A 9,565-nucleotide genomic window follows, 5' to 3' on the forward strand; every position below is an offset into this window, starting at 1 on the left:
TCCCAGTCGTCTAAAAGCTGGTGCTCATTTTTTAATTTCTGACTTGAAGGTAAGTTTTAAACAAATAAAGACCATGTATACTGCCACCTCTGGTGGGGGAAACAAAATGGGGGTGTTGGGTGCACTTTAATATAGTGAATAATATACCCCCTATTGTAAAATATAAGGATATTGAGTCACTGAGGAGTTCTAAAATCATATAAAAACACAAGGCCCTAGTGTTTTTATACAGGTCATGGAATCCAAGCTAACTTATAATATCCTCATATTTTTAAACAGGAGGTTTATTAAAATATACAAGTGAGTCGTGATGAAAATTAAATCACTAAGCACCAGTTATACTGATAATGTCACAAAGCATATTTTATTAGGATATAATTTACAGGATATTCATGGCTCTAGTGTTTTATATATTGATAATGGGTGAGTGCAGAGGATCTCTTGTATTTGACCCACATCAGTTTCCACTCAAATGAATGTTAAAAGATCTTTCTCATGTTGCAGTGATCAAAAGTTAAAAGCACCATAGCCCAACTCAATGGCTGATGCCACACTGAGTGTATGGTGTATATTTTAGCAAGCAGAAAATACCGCCATACGCTCCTACCTGTGCCTGCACCCAAATGAATGAAATATGCTCGGGTGCAGGCACATGTAGCCGATATCCGCCGAAGATACGAAGTCTTGCGTTTTTTTGGCGGATATCGGCTACATGTGCCTGCACCCGAGTGTATTCTATTCATTTGGGGACAGGCACAAGGTAAGGTAAATCTTGCGTAGCGGGGCGTATTCTCGGCAAGCGTTTTTCGCTTGTCGAGAATATGCCCATGTGTCTTCAGTCTTAGGCTAATGTCAGACGAGGTGTCTGGTGTATAATTTCGGCAAGCCGAAAATCGCTTGCCGAAAATAGTGCCATCCGCCTCCTACCTGTGCCTGCACCAGAATGAATGAAATACGCTCGGGTGCAGGCACATGTAGCTGATATCCGCAAAAACACATGAGACTTCATATCTTTGGTGGATATCAGCTACATGTGCTTGCACCCGAGTGTATTTCATTCATTCGGGTGCAGGCACAGGTAGGAGGCGGATGGCGCTATTCTCGGCAAGCGGTTTTCGGCTTGCCGAAAATATACCCCAGATGCCTATTCTGACATTAGCCTAAGAGAGCAAGCAGCCCATCTGCTGGGTTACTTAATTGAATTAAGTACATTTACTAGCTTAGTCACTCTTCTTTGGGCTCTTAATTTAATACTCATTTTTAAAGTGGACCTGTCACCCAGGCATGAAAAGTTGTATAATAAAAGTCCTTTTCAAATTAAACATGAAACCAAAATTCATTTTTATATTAACACATTCAAACCCGTTATAAATGCATTTAAAAATCCCAGTTGTCAATCATATACTGCCTGCCCCACCTCTATGGCTTGGGCATAGAGGCGGGGCAGACAATTACTTAAACATTCCATTCAGCACTCACATTCTCCCTACCTTCTCACCATCTAATTGTGTAGCCAGTGCATGGGCATGGGCATCAGGTCCCCCATTCGGGCACATACACAAGATTTTGGGGTGATACAAAGCTTGCCCACAAAATGGCAGCTGCCTGCTGGCTTGTATATTGATTGTATATTCCCAAGACTGAAGGAAACAAGATTTACATAATTTATTAGTATGTGAAGTTAATTTTGCTTAACAAACACAATAGAAAACTAAATTTTAATTATTTCTTAGGGTGACAGGTCCCCTTTAAGGACTTTTTTTTTCTAACAGCGAGAGAGATAATTTGGTTCCACCTCCAAGGGGCCATTACCAGGTTATACAGCAGCAATTACCAAACATCTAGCCCTGCCAACTAATCCTGACCCTCCAGCAAGTAACTAGTTTGTATTCCACCTAGTTGGCCATGTACACTAGTAATGTGCAGACTGTGCTGATACCCGCGGGACGGGTCCAGATCGACCTCAGCACATCACTTGCGGGTCGCAGGCGGGTTCGGCTTGAGCTCTTCCGCTTGCTCACTCGCCCTTCCTCCCCGGCCGCTATCTAACACTGCCAGCTTCCTCTTCTGGCTTGTGAATTTATAGATGCACGACCAACACGCCCCGCCCTTTTGTGAAATACCATACACCATGCATACATTAACACTTAAACATCGGACACTGCTAATTTATTAAGCCACAACATGCAGTAAATGAACTGTTTCATGGGGGGGAAAAACATAATTGACATAATTGTAATTGAATTTGCTGCACGTCTGTGTATGAAGTTCCTATTTTCACTGTATACATTTTTACTGACATATAGCTTTATTAAAATGTTACCAGCAGAAGATAATAGAAAAGGGTTTGTGTTTGGGGTTTTCCCAGCATGAAGTTAGCATATAGAATTCGGAGTTTCTATGGCAGCAGGGAAATACTATTAGAATGCAACAAAGCATCACCACTCTAGCTTAAATACTGTATATACAGTGGCTTGCAAAAGTATTCGGCCCCCTTGAACTTTTCCACATTTTGTCACATTACAGCAACAAACATGAATCCATTTTATTGGAATTCCACGTGAAAGACCAATACAAAGTGGTGTACACGTGAGAAGTGGAACGAAAATCATACATGATTCCAAACATTTTTTACAAATAAATAACTGTAAAGTGGGGTGTGCGTAATTATTCAGCCCCCTTTGGTCTGAGTGCAGTCAGTTGCCCATAGACATTGCCTGATGAGTGCTAATGACTAAATAGAGTGCACCTGTGTGTAATCTAATGTCAGTACAAATACAGCTGCTCTGTGACGGCCTCAGAGGTTGTCTGAGAGAATATTGGGAGCAACAACACCATGAAGTCCAAAGAACACACCAGACAGGTCAGGGATAAAGTTATTGAGAAATTTAAAGCAGGCTTAGGCTACAAAAAGATTTCCAAAGCCTTGAACATCCCACGGAGCACTGTTCAAGCGATCATTCAGAAATGGAAGGAGTATGGCACAACTGTAAACCTACCAAGACAGGGCCGCCCACCTAAACTCACAGGCCGAACAAGGAGAGCGCTGATCAGAAATGCAGCCAAGAGGCCCATGGTGACTCTGGGGGAGCTGCAGAGATCTACAGCTCAGGTGGGGGAATCTGTCCATAGGACAACTATTAGTCGTGCACTGCACAAAGTTGGCCTTTATGGAAGAGTGGCAAGAAGAAAGCCATTGTTAACAGAAAACCATAAGAAGTCCCGTTTGCAGTTTGCCACAAGCCATGTGGGGGACACAGCAAACGTGGAAGAAGGTGCTCTGGTCAGATGAGACCAAAATGGAACTAACACTGCACATCACTCTGAACACACCATCCCCACTGTCAAATATGGTGGTGGCAGCATCATGCTCTGGGGGTGCATCTCTTCAGCAGGGACAGGGAAGCTGGTCAGAGTTGATGGGAAGATGGATGGAGCCAAATACAGGGCAATCTTGGAAGAAAACCTCTTGGAGTCTGCAAAAGACTTGAGACTGGGGCGGAGGTTCACCTTCCAGCAGGACAACGACCCTAAACATAAAGCCAGGGCAACAATGGAATGGTTTAAAACAAAACATATCCATGTGTTAGAATGGCCCAGTCAAAGTCCAGATCTAAGTCCAATCGAGAATCTGTGGCAAGATCTGAAAACTGCTGTTCACAAACGCTGTCCATCTAATCTGACTGAGCTGGAGCGGTTTTGCAAAGAAGAATGGGCAAGGATTTCAGTCTCTAGATGTGCAAAGCTGGTAGAGACATACCCTAAAAGCCTAGCAGCTGGAATTGCAGCAAAAGGTGGTTCTACAAAGTATTGACTCAGGGGGCTGAATAATTACTCACACCCCACTTTGCAGTTATTTATTTGTAAAAAATGTTTGTAATCATGTATGATTTTCGTTCCACTTCTCACGTGTACACCACTTTGTATTGGTCTTTCATGTGGAATTCCAATAAAATTGATTCATGTTTGTGGCTGTAATGTGACAAAATGTGGAAAAGTTCAAGGGGGCCGAATACTTTTGCAAGCCACTGTAGAATGGTATTGGGAAACATATCTGATCACAGGAAGGTTCAAATCTGGTATGTGGGCTAGCTCCCACTTAACTGGGGTAGAGCACTGGTTTAATCAGACTTACAGTAATAGCTGGGCCCTCACAATACCGTGTAGAGGAAGAGAGAAGTTTTGCAGAACTATACCTCTCAGCTGCTCAAAACAGCATTTCTGGATGCTAGGCATTCATAACCAAAATAACAATTTATTAACAGTCACAGGGTACATGGTAAAGTGGTTAAGGCATAATTAATAACAGCATTTCACACACTGACACTCCCTTAGATAGAATTGGCAGGAATGCTACTTTACCTCTGTGACATCCTTTAGGGACCGGGATCACCTCCAGTGGAACATCCAGGGAATTCTATAACCTAATTCCCTATCCATTATGATCCCTTCACTAACAGGCACTATTACATGGGAGAGACAACCTCAATTTTCTGCTCCTATGTTGGAGCTTAGAACTGCCTTCTAGCACACCCAGTCTTAAGGCAGCCATACACAGTCGATTCTAGCTGCCGATAACGGTCCCTTAGACCAGGGCCAAAGACTGAATTAGCCGATATCGCCCACCCGTATTTGGGGATATCGGGAGAAGATCCGCTCGCAATTCTGTTAGATCTGCTAACAGAATTGCAGGGAAAACCTAATAATGGGATTTCCTAATCCAGTATGGGTTTTAACCCTATTGATCCCCTACGGGTACTTGTTGAATGTGTTTTTTTTTATAGACCTAGCACAATACTTTTCAGGGACAAATTTATGAAAAAGGGAATTTCCCTAAAGTTTAGATAGAGATGGTAAGTGAGGGAGCTGGGGATGCCTTCTGTGCCCCAGTAAACACTGTAGTGGCCACTGTTGGATGGTCCATTACATCTTCTAATGAAGTTGGCACTTACCCAATGTTGGCTCCAGATCTGTCCTAACAGAGGAGGGAGTTACCTACCCCCATCTCCAATACTTATTGCAGAGATCAACAGCATCAGGAAGAATATGGAGCAGTGCCAGTCCTGCAAATAAAATACATAAAGGCCGGTACCTCTTGTCCCAGCTCTGCTTCAAGAAAGAGTTGATTTTGTTTTTCACAATTCAAAAATATTCATGCTTGAGTGTCTCTCTTAGGCATTAGTCACTAGTCTTTGTAAGAACAAACAGTCTTCAGTTCACAACTAATGTTTAGTTACTGGTTTAATCTGAAATGCCTAAGGGCGCTGGCATGTAAAGACTATTGTTGCAAGTTGAATGGACAAAAACAGGTTAAAAATCATAAACATAAATAGGTAAAATTCCAGGCTTGTTTAGCAAGGTACATATTTCAGTATATTTGCAGGAAAAAGTAACATATCACACACGCTATTGGATGGATCAGCACACCTCAGTGACAATAAATGGTCGGACTATGAATAATACAGTTTGTTTTTATTTGCGAATGAGAAAATCACTGTCTCACTAACCTATTCTGAGATACAATACAACCTATACCTATCATATAGGTTTGACAATTTGGACGAGGGCCAAATCCATGCTTAAGCCCCACAGTATGATCCAGTCATTGGCCCATCTGCCCAGTTTGGCTCAGTGTGTGTGTGGCAAAGAATCCACTTGTGAGTAGGGTGTAGGTGCTGACTGGACAGTCACAAAGTTTAAACGTAATAACTGCTGGTTCTTAAAACAGAATGGCCTTGTCAGTGTTTGGCTGGAAAACATTTTTAGAATTCTGTGACAAACCTTCCTCCAACTTAGAAAGCCTTCCTTGTTCCTTCCATCGCACAAGCCAGGCAAGAAAATAAATTCCATCTGTTGCTAGAATATTGAAGGCAAATGTCTGACCTGCACTTGTGTTGCATTAGTAAATTATCTAAAATACTGCATTCTTTTTTCTCATAGTTCAGAGGCCACCATTTCAAAAGTGATGAGACATTACTAGGCACAGTGCGCAGTCAGACCCAGGACAGCAGGTCTATGTGCCTATGAACACAGAGACAGGAAAACAGGTAAAGGCTGTGTGTAAAGTTATTATTCTTAGCATGTATTTATAAAGCACACCTCAGTGACAATAAATGGTCGGACTATGAATAATACAGTTTGTTTTTATTTGCAAATGAGAAAATCACTGTCTCACTAACCTATTCTGATATACAATACAACCTATATCTATCATATAGGTTTGACAATTCCCTTGGACGAGGGCCAAAATCGTGGAAGTTACCTCTCAAGGCAACTTCTGCGATTTCAGGAAATTGCGGTGCCGCGTATGCCATCCCACCGGCGATTTACATTTTCGCCGGTGGGGTGGCATTTCGGGGAGATTATTTGCCCGTGAAAAGGGAGATTTGTTGAGGGCGACTAATTTCCCCATGTGCCGCAGCCCTTACAATACTTAGTGTGTGATATGATGAGAGAGTGAAGTACATCCAAGTAGAGATAGCTGATAAAAGGCTGTTAATTAGCTGGGTTGGATTCTGTGGAATGTTGTTGCCTAAAGCTAGATTGTAAGGGCTCTGGCACACGGGGAGATTAGTCGCCCGTGACAAATCTCCCTGTTCGCGGGCGACTAATCTCCCCAAAATGCCATCCCGCTGGCGAAAATGTAAATCGCCGGATGGATGGCATACGCAGCAGCGTGATTTCACTGAAATTGTGGAAGTTGGCTTGAGAGGAAACTTCTGCGATTTCACCGAAATAGCGCCGCCACGTATGCCATCCCACCGGCAATTTACATTTTCGCCGGTGGGATGGCATTTAGGGGAGATTAGTTGCCCGCGAACAGGGAGATTTGTCGCGGGCGACTAATCTCCCCGTGTGCCAGAGCCCTAAGGGGTCCAGGTTATGGTCAGAGAGGAATAGTTTCACTTGTTTGTAAACTAGACATTCAAGTAGTTTAATAGGGAGCAGAGAGATAAAACTGAGGTCACCAGGATCAAGAGAAAGTTTGTTTTTTTTTCAGAATAAGGGCTCTGGCACACGGGGAGATTAGTCGCCCGCGGCAAAACTTTGCACGAAATCGCGCCGCCGCGTCTGCCATCCCGCGGGCGACTTACATGTTCGCCGGTGGGATGGCAGGGGTAGGCAACTCGGGGAGATTAGTCGCCCGCGAACAGGGAGTTTTGCCGCGGGCGACTAATCTCCCCGTGTGCCAGAGCCCTAAGGGTGACAAGTGCATGCTTTAGTTGGGAGGGAAAGATACTAGTGTAAAGAGAGAGACTAAATGGATCAGTTAGTTGCACAGAGATTGACATTGTGAAAAGGTTTGGGAAGAATAGGATCACGTGGGCAGGTAATAAGATGTGAGGCAAAAGTTTTGGTGCTTCCTCTTTAGTGCCAGGGAGAAGAAGCACCCAAGAGACTGGGTAGTGTGGAAGAAGGCATGTGAGTGGCCATTGTGTAATATCACTTCTATTGGTGTCAGTTTTTCTTCTGTGCGCAGTGACAGACAGAGGGGGTGGGAGAGAGAGAGCAGTGAATTAAAGGTAGAGAAAAGTTATGCAGGCTTTTTAAAGAGTAAATTAATGAGTGTAGTACAGTAGGTTAATTTAGTTAGGCGGGTATTATAGGAGAGCAGAGCAAATTTGTAGCTGGAGAAAACTGTGCCTAAAGGTGACCATAAACAGGCTGATTACAGCTGCCGATATTTGTCCTTTAGACTGATTTGGCAGCTTATCTGCCAGTGTATGGGCACCACTGACAGGCCCCCCCAACAGGCAGGTTTGATTTTTCCGTTGGATTGGGGGGCGCATCAGCTCGTTAATGCGGTCTCCAATCCAACGGTGCCTATGCCCCCAATATCACCAACCCGTAGGTGGGCATATCAAGACAAGATCCACTTGCTTGTTGACCTTGCCAAACAAATGGATCTTACAGTGTATGGACACCTTAAGGTTAATGATACATGTGAAAACACCAATGCACTCCCTGCTGCCCCATGTTAAAACCACTGACAGGCAGATGCCACTCCTATCAGTGCTTACTACCACAAGGTGGTTCCCAGATAATTATTTTAAACAGCAATAATTTCTAAGGATCCATTACAGGAATAATTCGATTTATACTGGATATGTCTGGGCAATAAGTCAGACTGAGGGTGAGTAATTATTTAAAAAACTATAGGCAAGAAGCGAAACCATTACACCTCCTGTGCCATATTACTGTACACTCCATGCTGCATATACACGTAGATACGAATGTGACTAAAAATGATTCATGCTTAGCCACCACATTTTTCAAAAGCCAGTTTATTTATAGTACAAGCAAACAAAATAAATATGGGTAGCAAAAAACTAATACTGTAGAAAATGTAGCCAGACATATATCAACACAGTACAAAAACACAGGTTATGTAGTGGCACTGCCACACCACAACACATTGTCCTTTGGAAAAGTGAGGTAAAATACTTCTTTTTTACATTGTATCCAATGTAACATATAGGTATACACTCTAAGGCTGATGCCACACTGAGCTCATGGCGTATATATATTGGCTACATGTGCCTGCACACGAGCGTATTTCATTAATTCGGGTGCAGGCACAGGTAGGAGCGTATGGCGGTATTTAATCGCTTGCCGAAAATATATGCCATACGCTCAGTATGGCATCAGCCTAAGAGGTGTATTTATTAACACTGGAGACAAACATCACCTGTGGTGTTGCCCATAGCAACCAATCAGTGATTAGGTTTGAATTGTCACCTACAAGTTAAGGTCCCCATACACGGGCAGATTGTAGCTGCCGTCATCGGCCCCTTGGACCGATTCAGTAGCTTATCTGCCCGTGTAGGGGCAGAAACGAGGGGCCTGGCCGACCGATATATGGCCTGAAATTGGCCAGATCTCGATCGGCCAGGTTAGAAAATTCAGTCGGATCGGGGACCGCATCGGCTCGTTGGCCCCAGGGCCAAACGATCGAAATATTTTTTTTTAAACTACACGCTCCCCGATATCGTCCACACTCAATGTGTATGGGGACCTTTAGAAAACAAAAGCACAGATCTGATTGTGTGCTATGGGCAACATCTAGGGCTGCTACCTGTCTGGTATTGACCTAGACAGTATGGTTTTCGTAAGGGCTGTCTGGGTCAAAACCTTTCACTGAGATTGATGCCAGTGTCCATCCCCTGTCCAGAAACAAACACCAACAAAGTTGGCAACCCTAGCAACATCACTGGTGATGTTTGTCTCCAATGTTAATAACATACACCCCTAAGAATGCAGGCCCACTGGTGTCCCCAGGCAGGAAACACTCATTTTTCCTTCATAGCAGTAGATTATATTTTTCATGTCAAGAGTAAGCAGGCTTACACAATAGCATTGCCTTAACATAAACTGTAGTGTATGTATTTAAATATCTAATGATATGATCAGTCTCAGAGCATGCAATGCCCTTCAGTAGTTGAGGGGGTTGCATTCTGTCAAAGTTGCCTATATTTAGTACCAGCACAAAGGGATTGCTCGTATAGCAGCTCTCCCGGGCACTTGTAACTTTATACCCCATATGCCAAAGTGAAAAGTATTCTTA

Source organism: Xenopus tropicalis, chromosome 4 (assembly GCF_000004195.4).
Source record: "Xenopus tropicalis strain Nigerian chromosome 4, UCB_Xtro_10.0, whole genome shotgun sequence".
In the NCBI taxonomy this organism is placed as follows: domain Eukaryota; kingdom Metazoa; phylum Chordata; class Amphibia; order Anura; family Pipidae; genus Xenopus; species Xenopus tropicalis.